Below are 18,706 nucleotides of genomic sequence, written 5' to 3' on the forward strand. Positions count from 1 at the left end.
CCACCCCTACATTGGAGATGGGTGGCCTGCGAGCCGTGGTGAACTCCAGCAGAGGAAAAATTATTTTGTGCTTTGATGCTGTCTATCTTAACTAATGTGTGTTTGAAAAGAGTAATTTACCTAGATCATACTGTGATATTCCAGATGTACTCTGCCCCGCTTGTTCTATCGAGCATGTAACTCGGCTTATAAAGTTTATGTTCAAACTCTGCAGCGGTTGTGGTAATTAATCACATTCCAGTGCTTGTCTGAGCTTTCATGTGTAGACCCTGATAATGTCCTCTATAGACAGCAACGGTGTGAGATTTCTCTCCCTCTGGTTTGCATACTCAGTAAAATTGGAGCTGGTGCAACCTGAAATCACTCAGATATTTACTTTTTTGATTTATATATCAGATCTATAGCACAGATCCAGGCTGAGATGTCCTCACTGAAGGAATTTCTCTGGTACTCCTAAAAGAACATCCCTCACACTCCTGCACAAATTATGAACTGATGTTGTTGCGTGGTAAACAGAGTATCTGCAGACTGACTCCATGAGGGAATAGATCTAATCTCAGGTGTTTGATGTTGGCCGAGTGTGACCCTTCCTCAGCGGCAGCTTCTCTCCCTTTTGGGAGTCCCAATTCTGAGCATTCCCCTGATTCAGTCATGTTTCACTGGACTCTTTCACTTGTATCCTTTTTGCCGTTCTATCAGCATGTAACAGTGAAACTGGCAACCTTGTCAATTATTTAGGGGATGCATCTCTGATTCCTCCAGAATATTTTCTGCTAGTTTTAGTTTAATGATTCTCCTGTCACTCTCCAGTAGAAGCCTAAAGTTTGCTGGCAAGAGTAGCATTCCAGTCGACACGTTACCTTTTGAACCCGGCTAAGTATGTCACCCAGTTTGATAGAATCCACCCTGTCAAACTGTACAAAATAAGGATTTATATGGCCTATTAACTGGGATCCAAGAGTAGTGGGAATGCTTAAGATACTGCAAACCCTTGCTGAAATTGAAACAGAATATTTGGCACATATCCTTCATGATTTATGGCCTTGAAGAAGATTATGATAGGATAGGGCACAAATGAAATGCTGACGCGTAATTTCTAAAGATGAACTAAAATAGGTCGTGTTTGTGCTAAATAAACATTAAAAATAACAGAAATAATTCTGCACTTGAAGAACAAGAAGTATTTTTCAGCTTTTTTTCCTGTGTTAATTTAAGTTGTATTCTTGAGGACGAGCTGTTTAGCACCATAGTTAGGGATGTGAATGCATTGCGCGTGACTGTGATGGATCTGAGCAGCACGGTTCACAAGCCTGCCTCTTTTCTCAGCGTGACACAGTCAATGGCCTCTGACGAATGAAAATTTACTGCTAACGCTTGACTCTCCTCACTGCCCCTTTATAATGCAGTGCTGGTAGGCAACACCATATTTAGAAATCACATGGGGAGTCGAGAATTCCTCAGAAGCCTGCTAATGATGCTGTCATAGGATCTGAATAGTGCCATTGTGAGATGAAAAGCTTGCAAGTCCGATTTTGTTCTGTTTTTAGTTTTTAAATGTACATTGTAATTGGGTCATAAAATGTTTTCAAAATGCATCATATAATCTCCAAAGTACATGCTGCAACACTGAGCCTGTTTTTCAGATTGTGAAGTGTAATATTTCTAAAATGCACAATTTGGTAGTCATCATCATCTATTTTTCCTCTCACTCTCCCTCTGGTTCTTGCATCAACAAAATAATTATTATGTCGGTCATGCTTCACCTTGAATACGATTTCATTATTCCAAAGCACAATTACCAAAGTGAGAATTGCAAACAGTTAAACTCATATTGATTGCCTTGCTGGAGGGTATGGTGATTGGATGCCCCCCCATTGCAGCTATCCTCATTTTCTTTTTCATTTTAGTTTTAATTTCAAATATATTACTCTCTCAAAAAAAGTCTCCAACTGTTCTGGTAAACTGTGGCTGGTGTACGATAAGGTGAATCTGGCAATCTTAAAAGCTGGTCTCGTAGCAACCTATTAGTACTTGTCTTGTGGTTGATGGTGAAACAGGCTCTCGGGCTCTGGGCATATATACTGTAGAGGGGGAATTTTGCTTAATGGCGGAGCTGCAAAGAGCTGTAAAGTGCCATAGAGGGTCTCTGGGGTGTTTCTCACTGAAATACTCTGTGCTGCAATTTTGGGAGGCTGTAAAAGATGAGAAATGTTACCCAGAGGCTTTTTGCATTACTGCCATTGTCAAGCTAATGCATCAGCAATGACTGGCTGTGCACGTGTCATAACCAATAATGGACTGATTGGGGTTTCCATGCCATGTCACACCAAAAATGGATGATGAGTGTGCCCTCAATTCTGCCTTGACTGACATCTTTTCACCCTACCAGCTGCCTATTTCATTTTATACCCTATGTAAAGTGCACAGCTCTACACAGTCTACTCAAGAAGGCAATATGTGCCCCTCCCCTGCTCTCCCAATACATGGATGCAGGCTGCCAGGAAGCAACTGAAGACAAAGACAAAACATTGACGGGCTTGCTTGATAATTAATTACCAAATTGATACACATATTGATGTGCTGAGTGGGTGTGTGGTTAAGACCTAAACCAGGCAACATGTTTGTGATAAAAACAATGATAATAATAAATATTACTTACTGCTTTCATATAAGGTAAGTTCATATGTGATTGTCTGATATATAAAAAACTGTGTGGCCCCTATGAGTATATTAATTATATATTGACTCTGGCTTGTGTTTTAATGTTGTGGTTGGCTTGCTTTCCTGAAACCTCAGTATATCAATAGCGTGTTTGTCTTGTAATTGCATATTGATTCAGCAAATTCAATATGGCTGTTAGTATAACTTTTTTTGGAATTACCTTTAAGACAGACCAAAACCCCGGCAGCCTTTTTAGCGGTGTACGAAAACATTTATTCACCATCCAGGTGCATAATGACTACCATTAGCATACCTTTGGAATTTGTTGAGCACTGGGAGACACAGACAGTTAAATGTTTACATGGTAAAAATAACGCCAGAGTTGTGGAGAAATACAGCTGCTGAAAGAATCTGCTGTGAGATTTCACATGCCACTAAACATGAACATCCAGCATTCTTGAGTACCTCTCTAACACCTTCCCAGACAAATTAGACACAGCTCAGTAGTACTCAATGGGCTTCACCCTTGGGAAATTATCACAAGACAATGGGCTTTTGCATCTTCGTTTTATGTTCTGAGGGGGAGAATGGATAAGGAGGGGAAAAGAGTTTTGAGACTTCCCTTTAAAAAACAGGAGAGGCTGGCAGTACTCGACAATCACACAGCTGTGAATGATAAGTAATTTCCTCGCAGGTTTGTCAGTGCACAGGAGCGGATCCCTGAGAGTCCATGGAAGTGGTGTTTTCAGAGGGATGATTACATCCTGAAGATGATGGATGTGCGCTAGGTAATGTGGGAGACAAGAAGATGTCCAGGCTGCTCAGTGGCTGATGACTTGCCACTGGCAGCCATAACCACAGCCTCATTTCACACACACAAGCACAATCTTTATCCTGTGGCATGAGCAGTAGACAGGTGATCTCGATAATCTTGCTCAATTAAACAGCAGGATTCACGCCCATGTCTTTTAAAGTGGGAGTCTGCTAAAGACTTCCAAACTATAAACGAGAATATTATTAAAAGAAGTGCTTAGAATCTATTGTGAAGGCTGCAGCTAACTCCACACCCTGAGGTGCACAGGCAAAAAAAAAAAAAGATGAAATTCTCACTTGTCAAAATTGTGTCATGATATTCAACACATCCAAAAGTGAGACTCATCTTACATTAGAAGATATTTTACTGCAGCTCATCACTGGTGTGAGCTTACAAAAGGTCTTATTTGCATATGATTTTGGAATGGAGCAGGCAGACAGTGCCGAACCCTGTTATCCAGATCCACTGATCCGTTTCAAGCTGCTGACCCAAACAATCAAGAGGACATTGCCGCAGCTACTATGGTTCAGTGACTGGATGGAGAAGACAGTTTGAGTACTGAGTCAGAGAAAGCCTGCAAAAACAAAAACATGTCAAATGGCACGGAGAGGAATGGAATATATATATATTGGATGAAGTGTGGTTGATTAGTGCTGATTAATTAGAACAATAAATTAGCATCAGAATATGAACAATTAGAATAGATTCTCATTATTTGCTGCTTCTTTTGATTGAATATTTTAACAGAACAAGCAACGTGAGGAAACAACATACAGTATTTGGTTATAGATCGAGACAAGCATCAATAGCCATGCTAGCAGCTGTGTGGCTGCAGTTAAGTACAGCAGTGATTTTAGCTAAATGCTGACATAAGGATGCTTACAGTTAAGCTGATGTTTAGCTGGTTAGCAGTTTACCATGTTCACCATCTTAACAGATCAGTGTGCAGGATTTAGTGGCGTCATGCAGTGAAGCTACAGACTGCAACCCCTTCCACTCACCCTCCTATTACCATCATGAAACTAGAGTTGAGTGTTTGGTTTGCCTCATCTGGTTGTGTGGTTTCAACATGGCAGACACCATGGGAGAGGACCATAGGTAACAAAAAACGAAAGTAATTGTGCACTAATGAAAATATAGTAATGCACATTATATTCAATTTCTGTCATATTCTGTGAATGGAGCCCCCTAAATCTTACACACTGGATCATTAATATAGTGTGTTATCATATTAACATTTGATCATTAAGTCAAATATTAACTGAAATATAAAGTCTGCACAATTTGAATATCTAGATATTCATAAATGTATCCTTACCTAAGAAAGACATCTGTTGTGATCAGTGAGTTAATACTTTTACTGACACTGGCAGGCTTCTGGGTGTGTTTCTCTCTCAGGGGTCTTTATCTATAATGTACACTTGTAGACACTGTTATCTGTTTGAAAAGACGTATATGTATAACATCCACTATATACACTGACCTCCCCTAGTGGCCACCTCTCCACTGATTAAATCAGTGAGTCTGTTAACCTAACGGCAAAGCACACACTCGACAAACACACATTTCCCATGGAAAGACACAGACTTGTTTTCTCTGTAAAACAGCCATCTTGGCAATAACCAGTGGTAGTTTATTAGATGGATCTTTATGTGCTGTGAAAGCAGAGAGAGCTCCAGGTAGTTGTCATACCCTTCCTTTTCTCTCTGACTGCTGTCTCAGAGCAGCTGTAATTCCAGGCTTGTTAGGCTGATAGCAAAACTTCACATTTTTCACATTAAGTCTGAGGAATATGGAAGGAGAAATCCATTTCACCAGTGTCATTTCTGACAGATGTAGTGATCATCGAGTCCTGTTTCCTAGAAATGATGTTTATATACAGCTAATTATATAATAATAAGTAGTGCTGTCTGTGAACATAATCCAGGCAGTAACTGCATTATCACCGCAGTGTTATTTTGAAAACAATGTATTAATATACAAACATAATTTCCAGGAGACATGCAGGTTTGCATCATCACCAGTCATGTTCTTTTAATACCTTGACCTGATGTTGCCCATAAACGGCATTGTATGTTTTTCCAGATTTTACAACATAATCACATGCATATCATACAAGTTCATATTGTGCAAAGGAATGGAATACATGGAATTCTTTCAGACACATATATGGTATGTACTATTTTTCGAAACCTTAGAACAAAATGCTGGTTTTGAATACCTGACTGTTGGATGTACAGAATAGACTTGGAGTTTATGATATGCCTGTTTTCTTTCGGTGGAAAAATGCAGTCTGCAATGTCCAGATAATAACATCTGAAAAGCTGTTTCATGTGAAGGAATAACTTAAAATTCCCAACTGTCCACATCCAGCATGTGCACACTGCTGCACACCAATCTCAGATCGGGGCTTTAATCAGATTCACTTGGGTGGTAATAGGCTGATGGTAAGACAATTGAGTTTGTGACCAAAAGTTCAGCAAACCCAAGCTGATTGGTAAAGTGAATGAGCAATGCTTACTGAGAAAAAAAAGTCAAGGTCAAAACAGCGGGTGTTTTTGATGAAAAACCATCTAGGTGTCTTGAAAATATTAAAGTGGTCTGCCTTTGAATATAAATGAAATGTGTCCCGGACATTAATGACCTTTGACCATTAAGGTAATATACGAAGAACCCTCTAGGATCAATTAGGAAATCATTTAACCCAGCAGTGCTAAGTTCACAAAAAACTGGGAGTTATTTTGCATGTCGGCTGACTGGCTTTAGCATGACAGAAATTGAGTTCTAAATGGAGCAGTGCACACCTTGTCTGTTTCCCTCAGGATACAACCCCTGTGACAGCTCTCCCCTGAGAAAAATAGTCTGTGTCTTCATACTGAGAAAGTTCTAGGAACAGCAGAGACACAGATAGACAGAGAGAAAACTAGGTTTGCTGCACTAAGAATATCGCTATACACTAATCCATGATATGCTAAGAGATTAAATCATGACCTCTTTTATGGCTTAAATTAAAACTACTAAAACAGAAACTTTGTGCTAAGAAAGCTGTACAGAGGAGTTACATGGGAAATGATAATTTTTGAATTTTTTAAGTTGTAAATCAGTGACACATTTTCCCAAAAGACAGGAAGTACCACTACGGCAATTACTGCTGCAAACAGATGTGTCACCAGACAAGAACCTGTAGTGCAGGACCGGAGCAATCCAACGATCAGTGCAGACATTAGGTGTTACGCGAAACAGCCTATTGTTCCATTGCAAAGCTCCGTTTTATCATTACCTCAGATGGATTCAAGCCATGTCCCATCTGAGTGGGCATAATTAACACCCGGTGATAAAACCGAGCCCCGGGGGAGTTGTCCACTCACAATATATTTAATTGAAGTAAATTATATAAAAGGATAAATTGTGAGTTATATCGAGCTGCCTTGACCAGAGGGTTCAACCATAAACCATTATACAAGGCACAGTCATTTTCTTTGGAGCATTCATTAAATAAAATGGTTCCAGGCACTGAAAAGTAGGCGAGGCTTCGGATAGTGGTGCTCACTCATCCCATCTTACTCTGCCTGCGTGCCTAACAACAATGTGCGTGTTTAAGTGTGTGGATATGGACTCGGTATGCGCTGTGTGTATATTTGCCCATGGGTTGATGTGTCTGTGCATTTCTTCATAATAATAAGCCACATCTGACAGCCTGTATTCACCTTTCTGTCTTGGTCTATTTAGACCTCTGACAGATCATCACAGAGGTCAGAGCCTCCCCAGACAGGCCTGCTGGGTCTCTGATCCACTGACTTCATCAGCATGCACATATGCACACAAATTCATGCAAATTTAAGTGAACAATTTACACACACACACACACACACACACACACACACACACACACTGAAGAAGAAGAAACTGAAGCTGACTGGCATGTCAAAACCCATATTTACCAAACAAATTCATGCACAAAAACTCAAACACTTCAATTTCAATGCAAAGAAAGAGTTGTGCAAATGTATCACATTTAAATCTTCTTACCTCTAACAAACAGATACAGAGACACAGATTGCTTTTTAATACAAGGTAAATGTGTTGTTGTTTTTTTGTGAGTGTGAGAACACATGTCCCAACTGGTTTCCCTGGTTTCAGATCATTGTGAGTGTTTGCAGCAGTTTGTTTAGCTACTCCTTAACACAGTCTGCTTAACATAGTCGAGAATTTAATTTGTGACCTTGCCTTGTAACCTTGAAATTGTGGGATCACATGAAAATCCATTGTGCCCATGGCTTGAAGCTATGCATTTGTGTGGAGTGGAGTCTTGAAAAAAGAGCAAAGAATGGCACATGGCAGTTTCCAATAATAACTTCTGTTTAATGCAAGCAGGTTATTTAATTAGGGCAGCTGGACTACATTTGTTCATAAATTGCACAATATATGAGTTACTCAAGGGCAGGCTCGTCCCCAAACTCTAGAGGAAACAATGGTTACAGTGAATTGTTAAATTTTAGGATAATCTGAAGATCATAATGGAGATGGGGAAGGAGCAGTGCTGAAAAAAACGAAGACTGTCAGCAGGTATAGATTCAGTAGCCGAAGAACAAAAGAGCATATGAAATGAGAAAAAAAGAAAACTCATTCACAAAGGCTTCATTGAGGAAATATTATCAGTCATTTAAATGCACAGTGGGATTTCATTACAATGTGGAATTCAGCTGGCACTCTTATCAAGAATGGCATACAAGAGTGAGCAGGTAAAGGGCCAATGGTGTGTTAAAGGCCACTTTGACATGTGGCTCCAATCTTTCACTTGTGACCTTTGTAAGACAGTAAATGTTTGGAGCTTCCTAGAAAACAGCATTGTTCAACATTACTACCACTATCCAATGATATGCCCGTACATAACAGGAGATTTCTAACACGTTGCTAGTGCTGTCTTCAAAGAATTTCAGCCATGCCAGCACCACTGTGACTTTAACATTAATGTTTATTGGCAGAGCTGCTAACATAGCTGTAGACTTTTGTCTTGTTTACTCTGTGAAATGAGTTTCCGTTTTAGCTTCAGCAGCCAAAAGTACCATCAAAGGAATTTGATAATATAAAATAAATCCTCACATTTGTGATGGTACAACCAACAAATGTTTCGACTTTCTGACACAATCGACGGATTAAACAATTAATCAACTAGAAAACATATTGATTGTGGACTAACTAGTTAATTTCCTAATCAATGTATCCATAAATCTTATATAGTTACAGACATCTTTCATCATGTTGCCAGTTGCTCCTCAGCTAATAACGCCTACAGTAACACGTGATCGGAAGAGCGTACAGTGTCTACATGTATGTGTATATTTGCATCATCGACATCGTGTAACATGCGTCTTTGCACGAGGTCATGTGTTTGTTTGATGAAAAGTGCACACTCAGGAAAAGCCATTATGTTTACTAATGGTAAAATGATGTCAGAGAGGCTTTTTGAGCCACTTAGCTCTACAACCAGATCAATAGTGTAGCTTTGGGATTATTTACGCTGTCCACATCTCAATTTAGGACTGTGTCTTGTTCATCACTCATAGATAAATGTATGTTTCTGTAGCAGGCAGCTGAATAGAGCAGTTGTTTGGGTCAAACAGCCATTTGGATGAACCTGATTAGGTATAGTGGGTGTCTATTAGAGTATTGATTTTTGAGTCATTCTAGTTGAGATCATCAGCTAAGTGGGGTGACACATAGAACTGGACATAGACCTGGATCTGTAGGGATTTTATTGACCAGGGAGGAGAATGAAAAGTGCATGCTCACATTTAGAGCACAGTTCTGTTAGATCTAGCTGAGGTCAATGCGGATCATTTACACTGATCACATTTCCTTAAAGGAATCCGAAGGAAACAACAAACATGTGCATTGTTATGGACACCAGATTTTAGTGTGACAGAGAGAAAACTTGTGACGGTGATTATCCCATATGAATGCAGGTCATATGAGTGAATGATGGTGAAGTAATGTAATGTGTTTTGTAGCGAGTTGTTGATCACTAAGTTTACAGCTTCGACAGACTGAAAGATGTGATTAACATTTCTCCAAACTGACAGATATAAAACCCAGTGTTTGGTACTAGATGTTTGATTCGCCAGAAATCTAATAATATCTGTTTTGGAAAAGCAATCTGAGAGGGATCAAGTTCCCCAGTCTCTGTTTACTGCTCCCTCCTTTTCAATAGCCCTTCTGTTTGAATCTGACACATCCCTTTGTTTATTTCAGTATCTCTATGCCTGCCCGCAGAGGCCAAGCTGCGAGGAGTGATGGTAAGATCTTGTAACATTGCATCTTTGATTCCTGAACCTCTGCCACAGTTCTGCCAAAGCCCCCGCTGTGCTTTGCTCCCATGTCTCCCCACCTTTCCCACCCCGTCACAGACGAGAGAGGAATACAAATGCCTGCAGTCCCTGAAGCCCAGCCCCCCATCCTCCTCCTCCTCCTCATTCCACTGCTGTATCCCTTCTCCCACATCTACACCACCCCCTGTCTGCCTCCCTCCATCCCCGACAGCTCCCCTCCAAGGACAGCCAAAGACATTCTCCTGAGTGAGATAAAAAGAGTGATTTCAGCCGACACAACATGGCAGCACTGTGGCGGCCGTCCTGCGGGTGTTACTGGTGGTGCCACACAGAGATTGAGGCTCTGAATGCATATGTTTGACTTGTGTTGCACTGGAAAACCCATCCATATTTGTCTTTCTTCATCAGTGACAGGGGTGAAGGCAGCAACATCTGACAAACACAGCATGAAGCACGACGCGCTTGTCATGTTACAGATATGCTACATGTGACCCAGGTTAAAAAGGCAAGGCTGGCACTGTGAATGATAAATGAACGCGACTTATACTGAACTGTCTGTAAAGGTATAGCATAATGCATGTTGTGTGAGTGTCTTCTCTTTTTTGCTTTCTACCCTATAACATATCAAAATTTAGTCTTTCTCATGATTTATTACTTGCTGCTATTTGATGCTTGTTGTGCACAGAAGGTCCCCAAGCTGTGTTCTCATTTTATTCACACTTTTGACGCACAAGCTGCTAAGGATATTAGTAAACATGTTATTCCTGCCTGTTAATTCAAGGATACGACACCAGAAATTAATCACAGTGCCATTAAACTTGTTAAATAAATCAATCAACTGATGACTTTTTAAAACTATTCAATTCATCAGTTTGTGTCAGAAAAACTCCTAAAACATCTGACTCTGGTTAAAATTGCAGCAGGTGACATGTGAACTCCAAGACCATGAGATTGTATTTGTGCCAGCACACAGTTCTTGACAGGAAATGTATGGGTTTTATGACCATCATCTATGAAGTTTTTTGGCTCCAGAAGGACAAAGCAGAGAGAGGTGATTAAAAAGCAAAATTGAATGTCACACCTAATAGATACAGAGCTGGTCAGAGGAAATGGGAATAGAGAGTTGGAGGAGGAAGGGACAGCAAAGGGGAGACGAAATGCAAAGAAAAAAAGGCTTATATAAGTTTATGGTGTGTGTGTTTGAGCGTGCACATGACAAAGCGTATCAATGCGTGTACATGTGTATACTGTGTGTGTCCACATGAAGGGCCTATGAAGAAATTGGAGACTGTGGGACTAGGAGTGTTCTTGGCTCCACCAATTTCAGGTGTAATTACCCAGACAGAAAATAAGAGGTAAGTGGACTAGACACAGCTTCCTTGAATCTCCTGTTTTTAGAAACAGCATCCTCCCTACTCCTGTTACAAATACCATGAGGACAACATTTACAGCCATAAAAGGTACAGTATATGTTACTTTGACATCTAGGATTCAGAAAAGTTAGTAAAAATACAATATTGATTCACAATGCAACAAAAAACATGTTTGAAGTTCAAAGAAGTACAAAAATTCCAATATCAATATCAGCAATGTCCTTAACTATTTAATGTAACAGTAAAATTATCAAAAATTACTTGTTTGGGAAATAAAAATAAAAAAAACTTCCATGTACATGTTTTTTAAATTGTGCATTAAGATTGGTTTCATTGCTTTTACCTTAAAAATTCTCATTACCAACTAAAAGCCCGCTTCTGACCTAGTAAAACCACACTTGTTCTGCCTTTTGAGCCTACATTTGGGCACTTGATCTGTGATTTAATGCTACAAATATTGTCTGGATGACAGGCTGCCAACAAAACACGGCGACTGGAAGCTGCCCAGTCCTCCCACTCTTTTTCACATTTGGCTGCTGAGCTTTTCACTGAAGCAGTTCCATGTTAAGGATGTGCCTGGATCAAGATCAACCCTGGATCTACAGTGTAAACCCTTCACATTCTTTACAGGGTACACTTTTTGGCAGTAATTGTTTCTTGGTTGTACATGTTGGTGCATTATGAGGTCCAGTGATAGAGGAAAACTGGAAAACTTCCTATTCCCTGCATCAGACCTCTCCATAAATCCCAAGATCTACAACTATAACTTGTTCATAGGCAAGAGAAAAAGCACCATTGGCATTCTGTCTCTTTGGTGGCGAAAGTACAGGCACTGACACCATCTGTGATATTGTTGAATTGTTGGGTTAAGGCAACATCCGTGGTACACAATTTTATCAAGAAAACTGCAAGGCAGCAGTTGGAAAGGCAGAGGGAAAGCTCTTTCAAAAGCCTCAACCGCATAAAAAAAATCTTTGTCTCTGTATTGTGGAAGTTGCTGTGGGATGTAGAACTTCTCCTCGATGTGTCAGGCCCGAGGCAAAACTGAACTGACTGCTCGGTAGAGTGATATGTTGTTTATCAAGGCACTCTCTTGTGTAATACACTCTGACCAAATGTAGGCTATATATGTCATTATACACCTACTTATCTGTTTTAAGTCATTTTCAATAGTATCTCATATACTGCATCTTAGGATCTTAGGAAAGATTGCATCTTTACAACATCTATATTTAACATTTACTATTGTTTTACATCCATGTGAATTAAGTTACTGACCAAAGGTGGAAAGTGCAGGTAGAGTTGACATACTTGTAGTGTAGTACCTTACCTTCCCAGTATTACTGGATGCTATGTAATACATCTTACTTTTATTCCACTTCAGAAGTTTCAGAAATATTGTTTTTTGTCATCCACTGTATTTCTTTCCAGCTGCTGTAGTTATTAGCAGGTCATAGTTTAAAAGAAATACATTTTAAGTAAGTCACTTAAACACTCAATTTAATAGTATTACATCTGTCAATCAGAGCTTTGTAGGCACGTTTAAGAATGTCGACATCAATTTCTATACTTACTAGCCAGTTGCCTAAAGCCAACAAAACAACACAAGAAAAATATCCTGAAAATGGGGACAAGTTTCGTGCATACACATTTGAACCTATGTTCTTTTTTAGCTGCAGTTTATATACACTGCTGCCCAATTGAGTCAAATGAATGTAATACATTTCTGTATTTCATTCTCATTGTCAGGATCAAAATTATCGTCTAGGCTAAGCCCTAAACTTTACTGGGTAAGCCTATGCTACTTTCCAACTACGTCTTGGCCACTGGAACTGAACAATGCCATTTTAGACAATGATTTTAATTTCACCAGAGGTGCCACAGCGCATTAGAGAAGCATCCCAGAAGCATTTTACCACTCTGCTTCGCTGGTCTATTTTTGCTGGAGGCCATGTCAAGCAGAAAATCTGCTCAATTTTCAAAATAAATCACCCTGTGCCCGTGCAGACAAAAGGGAAATCATTTAAGTACATAGCCTACTTACTCATGGTAGAAGCACATAGAACATGGAAAAATGACTAAATCTGAGCAAGTCAACAAAGTCTGGTGGATAAAAACTCTCCTGGTGAAGCTGCATGGAGAACAGACCAAAACAATAGTAGAGCTATGCCGGGTGGAATTTAGGTGTTTTGTGCCTCAACAGGTTGTTGTAAGTCTACTTTTACTACTACTTCACTACGAAGGTGTTGACTGAAATCAGCTCGCATGAAAACAATGACAGCTTGAATGACATGAAATAAAATGGCAATAATATTTACGTTTCATCTCTAAGCAAACTTTTGAATGTCAGACTATTGTTTTGTAGTGTGTACACACACGACTATCATCACACCAGGATGCTCATGTACTGCTCTGGCCTTTTTCCATGCATGTAATATTTCTTCTTGCGCAAGACATCATCACTGAGAGGTGAAAGCTCACCCAAGGCTGTGTGGTCAGATGACTCTCTGTCAAACTGTTAAATTATTAAGCCTATAATATTGAGGTCTGTGGCATTTGTATAGAACTGAGTCTAAATGTAAGGAGATGTCTTTTATAGTGTGACCTTCTCAACAGACACCCTCCTCTCTCCTCCTCCTGTATTCCCACTATGTCCTTGTTTGTAACATTTCCTCACTTGGCTCGATGGGTGGTTTTGTTTGTAGGAGATTTATTTGAGCACCCCCGCTTTCAACAACTGAAGAAAAGTATCCATTGTGCAAGACAGAAACACAAAGCAGACAAGAAAAACATATAATGGATCTCATTTATGAAAAGCCACGTTTTTAGATGGTAAATGAAAATCAAATACAGATTTTCTGTCAGTACTTCATTTTTTCCACAGGATGGAAATTGTGAATAAAATGTTCTTTCTTTTTCATAATTTGAAAAATGTAATTATGGAAGAGTGGAGGCTAGAATAAAAAAAAAATCATTATCAGAGTCACAGACCAAGATTCTGCCTTGGGTAAGGTGATGAAACTGGCAGGTGTTGGATACAGAGAAGGCTGGCAAAATCAGAAACAGAATAATTTACTCTAAAAATTCAGTCTGGGGAAAGAGCTGTCATTCTTTAGAGGAACAATACACACTCTGTCCATCCGAGTCATGGCCTGCTCAAGACTGTATACTGTAGGCGTAACTTTTGTGTTGTCTTTTGCATTTGTGCAAACTTGCAAGTCCCACTGACAAACCCCTCCTTCTGTTCTTGCTTTTCTCTGAGGGATGTAACCAAATATAGATACATTCTTCACATAGACAGCATTCACTCTAAACAGATATGAATATCCACCTAAATAGAACACTAATGTTCTTTTTGCTGTTACAGTGTTTTCACTTATTTGATAAAAGGGCTTTATTTCAGATTTACTGGTTGCAGGTATCAAAAAAGCTCCTCACAGATTCTGAAAACAGCAAGCAGACTACAGTCAGACCTGCTGACCAGGGCACCATGGACCAATACAAAGACACAATAAGAGTTCCACATGAATTAATTATTAATTTAGCTCTTCAAACCACCAAACACCATCTAATTATATTTTCCAGCTAAAATGGGTGAAAACATTCAGTTAGTTTTGTATGATTATTTATAAATGGTTTGGTCGAGAAGCTTACTGCTACAATCAAAGTTTCACCGTTTGCCTCTTTACACCCCTACAGTCATCAGTGTTACTGTTCTAAACTGTGGGGGCGATTAACAGTACCAATACGAAAAAAAAGAACAGATTTTCCATTTCTGGTGGTTTACTTACAGACTGGATTGCTGAAAAAGTCTAAAGGCCCACTCACACAGTAGGTGTACGTGCCACATAACGGCTGCGCCGCGGTCACCGGAGCAGATCGCTGCCAGTCTAGTCAATGAGAGCACTCACCCAGGGCACGCTGCGGAGCATCTCAGAAGCGACTCTCCGCGCCACGGCGCGAGAATTCTGTAGCATTTCTATTTTTGATGCGACCCGCAACAAATTTCAACAGAGCAGATCGCACCAGACAGGAAATCAGACACAGAATCAACATAATAAACTTCCGCCCCCTTTCAAAATAAAACACAATACGCAGTTCATGTAGCTTATCGCAACTTCACATCAACATTACGTCATGACTGGTGGCACCAGGTGAGCAGTCAATCAATCAAAGGGTCTCAACATGGACGATGAGAGACTAATTGTTGAAGTGGAAGAACACTATTTGACGAGACCCAACAGTCAACTATCATTCTCCACTATGACCACACCTTAATAATAAAAAATGAGATCAAGCAGAACGTCTTCTCAAAGGTTCACACACTGCAAGGTAAGATCAATATAAATGTGTTGAAAAGATCCACACTAAAATATAAAATGCAAAAAATGTGTTATTTATTGAATTAAAATTTCATTATTGTTCATCTCCACTTTTGGGAGAAATGTCTACTTAATAACTAACTAGATGTCTGTAGCTGAGATAAACAAGTCATTATCAGTCAAGCTACATTCAGTAATAGGACTGACTGTGTCAGGGCAGCAAAATCCCTTAAAAAAACAACTCTGCCCTTCTTTCTTCATTAAGATTTGTATGAAATTAAACCCTTTTATGTATTATTTAAAGCTGAGGTTTAAAGTAAAGGGAAGTACCTTAAGTAATCATAAATTTTGGTGATGTATTATTAAACAGTACTTCCCACCTAAAAGCATGAACATAAGAAGAAAGAAAGGAAATAAAAATAAATTCAGTTAAAGCTTCCAACTTTCTAGGACACACACACACACAATTAAACTCAGATGTGTCAGTGTCAGCAGAATGCAGTTTTATAATCAATTTGGACTCGGGGGTGGAGCGGGTTGATGTTCCTTACTGCAAAGTAAATCCCAAAGTGACTGTTGCTCATATAGTGCAAGCAGGACAATCAATTTCACCAGTCTGACCAATGGAGAGGTGGGTGTTGTGAAAAACATGAGTTCAGGCAAAGAGGACAGTCTCCCTGTGTTCCGTGAGAATGGGATGTACCTAGTCTGTCCCCATGCAGGATATTATTATTATTTTTGCATACCGTTGGCCCTGTACAAGCCAGCAGAGAGCTGCGGTGGAAACAGAGACAACGTTCAATGTGATTTCAAAGAGCCCCCCTCTTTTACAAAATCCATTGTACTTGTACGGTGAAACAATGCAGCAGCACATTAGTTGCAGTCCTGTGATTCAAAATCAGACCCACCTCAATCAACAACAAAAGTAAAATTTTGCTTTCACATGTGAACCTAGTCACATCATGTTAAATGAGAGACATCGAGTGTTTTTACTTCAAAGCACATTTTCCTGATTACGGCAGTTCACACGTGCGGAACAAAACGAGTGGAAACAATGGGCTGGTTAACGACCCTACCAAGACTACATGCCTGGGATTGTGATGCGGTAGGAGGGAACCCAGTTTCCCCAGATTAAGCCTTCATGGCTCAGCAAACAAGTCCAGTTGCCACAGACTGAACTCTTCTCAAAGAGAGATGCCCTGGCTTAACGTGAAACCTTTAAAGTTCAATGGTGGCATAAGCACTTACACTGTCCCTGTGGACAATTGCAGTTGGACCTGCACTTGGAAGCAGCAGCAGTACATGGAAAATCAAGCGTAGCGTAGAGACTAATTGTTGAAGTGGAACAACGCACAATAATTTATGACACAACAGATCCTTTTTATAATGTCTTCCACTTTGGAAGCAAAGTCAGTTTGTTGTTGTTGTTTTCTTTATATATAGTTTATCGCGGGGTCTCGCATAGTCCAGGATTCTCTCGTGAATACAGCCGGCTTGCTACGCTGCCATTACGCTGCCAACACGCGCCCAGTGTGAGTTGACGCCGGGCAAAGGACAGAGCTAAAACGTGGCGCAGCCATTCCGCGGCGCTTACGTCCCCTGTGTGAGCCCCCTGTTATGCATTGCGCACAACAGCATCTCCTATTGCCTTCAATGTAGACCGCTCGGCCACCGTTTTGAGGTGAGCCCTGTGGAGTGGCATGAAACGGCTCTGTGCGTCTATCGCCCAACCGAACAACGAGCTGTTTCTCAGTCACGTTTGGCGTCATTAAAACATGACGTACGAAAGAAACACAGAAATAAATCCAAGAAATCACTGAGCATGACAGCACAGAGGCTACTGAGAAAGGGATGTTCACCTGCAAATTCAAAGGCCACTTGAGTGTGGGTTCAAAAGGTGATGAAGAAGAAGAAATACATGCAAAGAAATCACTGAGCACGACAGGACAGAGACTACTGACAAACGTGAATGTGGGATCAAAGGGTAATTAATATCTACTTTGCATGCCGGCAAAGCAAGCTTTCTGTCAAACTCACAGAGGTCCTTGCACCGAGCAATCGCATAAGGCAGTACCCACTGTCTTGTAACCGAATGTTTGCAACAACTCATTTGGTCACAGAAGTATGCCACTATGCTACTGTAGTTATTCAATCATCGTGTTGGTGCATTATGTGTCCCTGTATAGCTGCACATGCATATATATACTCCATTTTTGACTGCACACAGATTTTCTGTCTCAGTGAAGACAGATTGTTGAGATGGCTGTCAAATCATATAAATAGTTCCCAAACACTAACTTAAGCTATCTTCTCAAAATCCATGTCTCGGTAGGCTTAAAAATGTGTTCCCTCATAATATGTTGGATTTGAAAATGGAATAAATAAAGAATCACAGCTGTTTTGACTTATCTAGAAATTAAAGGACAAGAATAATTTTTATATTATTTAAGAAATGAGGCTGGCCATGCTTGGAAATTACAAAAATACATTCAAGAAAAAAAAAGAAACAAGAAAAGAACATTTATTTCCATTTCAGAGCAATATCCACCTGTTACAATAAAATCATATACTTTCACAGGATCTGCCAATTTGATGTAGATTTATCAAAGTCATTTGTATTCCTTTCAGGTCCTCTGGTTTTACTGGCAATCTCATAAATGTGATTCTTTGAAATTGAAGGCTGCTTTAACAGTGGGGGCATCAGGTTTTTAATCTGGCTTAAAAGCCCATTAAAATCCATGAATCAGATGGCACGATAAAGAACTGTGGAGAACATTGTCGCCTTTCCAGCTTTAAGAACTGTGTAATTACTTTTCTCATGTTTTAAATAGATTAATGAGGACGTTTTCTGGGAATCATTGGAGAGCTATACCTCATCCATAGAGATGAGGACAAACAGTGTCTTTGTTGGTGACTAAGATCTTTTGACTTTTGAAAGTTTTTTTAGATTGTCTACTGTTGAATGTATTGATTAACTTGATGCAGTGAAGTTTATCAAGTTTCAAGAACCTCACAATCCTGCTGTGGGCCGCACATGGGCTATGAGTTGAGTCACAACTAAACATGGACCCAGTCATAAAAGCATTGCTCCATAGAGCTAGTGGTCGAAGGCTTCTTTTAAATGGTTGAACTTGTTTTTATAATTCAGCGACTGACAATAACACTGAAAGAAAAGAACATTAAAATTAGTTTACACCTTCATCTGCC

This window comes from Larimichthys crocea, chromosome VIII, assembly GCF_000972845.2.
Source record: "Larimichthys crocea isolate SSNF chromosome VIII, L_crocea_2.0, whole genome shotgun sequence".
In the NCBI taxonomy this organism is placed as follows: Eukaryota; Metazoa; Chordata; class Actinopteri; family Sciaenidae; genus Larimichthys; species Larimichthys crocea.